Here is a 2,588-nt window from a genome sequence, read left to right on the forward strand (position 1 = left end):
TGGGAGCGTGTGCGTGCGTGCCCAAGATCCCGAGAGGAGAATGGAGGAGAGGGGATTGCGGCGTGACCATCCCCCCTGGGGGGTGACTTCTTGCTTTCTGTCTCTATGTCTCTCTTTGTCTTTCTGGCGAGCGCAAGCGCCCTATAGCAAAAACCTCTCAAAATAAATAAATAAATAAATAATAAATTCTTAAATGTTTAGTGTGCTATAGGGCACATGTGCTCACTGGAGAGAGACAGACAGCGAGAGAGAGAGAAAGTTGAGAAGTCACTCCCCACAGGATGGCCATGACACAATCCCTTTTCCTCCATCTTCTCCCTGGGATTTTTGGACACGCATGCACATGCACCCAGTGTGTTTTTCAAGCTACTGGGTCCCGGGCTTAAAGGGCTCAATCAGCCATGCGGGACCCAGTCACCTTAACCTTGACACCACCCACTGGCCCCTGTCATTATCTCAATTGAAAAACAAAAACAGAGGGCCGGCAGATGGTGTAATGGTTATGTCACTGCACTCCCTCATAGTTGACTGCGGTTTGAGTCCCAGACCTGGTGGCTTAAAACACACCAAGCGGGGGTGTGCATGCGTGCCCAAAATCCTGAGAGGAGAATAGAGAAGGGACTGCAGTATGGCTATCCCTCCTTGGGGGTGATTTCTCACTTTCTCTCTCTCTGTCTTTCTGTGTCTCCAACAACTGCACGTGCCCTATAGCAAAAATCTAAAACAAAGAGAGCATTTACTTATTTCTCCTATGAGTGGGACAGAGAAGGAAAGACAGTAACCCTCACAGGGTCTCAACAAGCCTGCAGCCAGCCCCAGATAAGGCGCACCCGTGTGCCAGGCATAATCAGGGAGGCCTCTGGACTTGAACTGAGAACCCCCCCAGGTGGGGTTGCTTTGCAGAGCACCACATTTTACTGCTCCTTTGACTCCCATTAGCTCAATTTTAAAAATAAAGAAAGTATGGTTGAAAGAAATTTCTGGAAATTATACAGAATCCAGGTCTGCCTCATTCCAGAATTTAGGCTTAGTCTTTTAATTTGCCAGAGAGCACATACACTTGCAGGAAAGAGGCAGAAAGACAGAGATGGAGAAGGAGAACGCTCCCCCGCCCCATGGGGTGCGGTCACACTGCAATCCCGTCCCTCTTTCTCTATCATTTCAGGATTTGAGGCATGCATGCACACACGCCCAGTGTTTTTCAAGGCACCAGGTCCAGGACTTGAACTTTACCATCAGTAGGATGCAGCTTCCTTAACTGTCAGGCCTCAGAGTGGGCTTCTACGGAGTCTGCTTCACTGCCTATACCCCATGTGCATAGGATGTGCAGTTCTCCTCACGCCAAATAAATGTTATTTGATGGTTTACGATAAAGTTGCTTCTTCTCAAAAAGCAAAGTTCCAGATCATTTGAAAACTGTCTTCAAAGCTGCTGGGATGACGTACGTGTCTGTGGGCGAGGCAGGGGACAGGGAAGCTAAAGGGTTACACATATTCAGCCGGAAGTTATACTTTTTTTTCCTTTTCTTTCCTTGTTTTGGAGAGGTTTTTGCTACAGGACGTGTGCGCTCGCCAGACAGACAGACAGAGACAGAGAGACAGAAAGTGAGAAATCACCCCCCAGGGGGATGGCCACGCCACAATCCCTTCTCCTCCATTCTCCTCTCGGGATCTTGGGCACGCACGCACACACGCCCGGTGTGAGTTTAAGTCACCGGGTCCAGGACTTGAACCGCGGTCGACTATGTGGGAGTCCAGCGACATAGCCATTACGCTAACTGCTGGTCCCCCACAAGTTATAGTTTAAAAAATATTTTTTTTAACTGCCAGAGGGTGCACGTGCTTACCAGACAGAGCGAGGGGGAGAAAGCACGCCACCCAACAGGGTGTGATCACACGGCGATCCCTTCTCCGTTTCTCTGTCCCACCGGGTTTCTGGGGATGCAGGCACACATGCTTGGAGAGTTTTTTAAAGTGTCCTGGGTCTAGATTTGAACTGTGGTCAGCCATGTGGAATCCAGGTCCCAATGCATAGCACGTAACCACTACGCTATAGGGCTAACCCAGAAAGTATACTTTTATCACAGTTTTATATATTTTATGTTTATAGTTGAGAGTTCTACATAACATTTTTCTTGAGGAAAAAAAAAAGAGAGAGAGAGAGATAGGTTCTGCTACTTAAAATAACTGTTTTAAAAGTATCAAGTTAGGGACCGGTAGGTGGCGTAATGGTTACATTGCTGGATTCCCACATGGCTGACCATGGTTCGAGTCCTGGGCCCAGTGGCTTGAAACAAGCTGGGCATGTGTGTGTGTGCCCAAAGTCCCAAAAGAAGAACAGAGAAGGAATTGTGGCGTGGCCATCCCCCCAGGGTGTTGATTTCTCTCTTCTATCTCTCGGTCTCTCCAGCGAGTGCATGCACCCTATAGCAAAAAAACTCTCTAAAAAAAGCTATCAATTTAAGGTGATCATAGTTATACTTGTTCAGTCCAATACACTAAACGATCTCAAACAGACAGAAATGACCACACGAATATAAAATGTTCTCCGTTATAAGTCTCCACGGTGTAGACTCAACATCGGAAGAT

General features: G+C 47.6%; 1 protein-coding gene across 2 annotated transcripts in view; it reads right to left on the reverse strand.

The window, feature by feature from the left end:
• The window catches only part of MCCC1 (methylcrotonyl-CoA carboxylase subunit 1), a 69,449-nt gene that overhangs the window by 65,821 nt on the left and 1,040 nt on the right, over positions 1-2,588 (reverse strand). The window lies entirely within an intron of this gene.

Source organism: Tupaia chinensis, unplaced genomic scaffold, assembly GCF_000334495.1.
Source record: "Tupaia chinensis unplaced genomic scaffold, TupChi_1.0 Scaffold000212_1, whole genome shotgun sequence".
Lineage (NCBI taxonomy): Eukaryota > Metazoa > Chordata > Mammalia > Scandentia > Tupaiidae > Tupaia > Tupaia belangeri.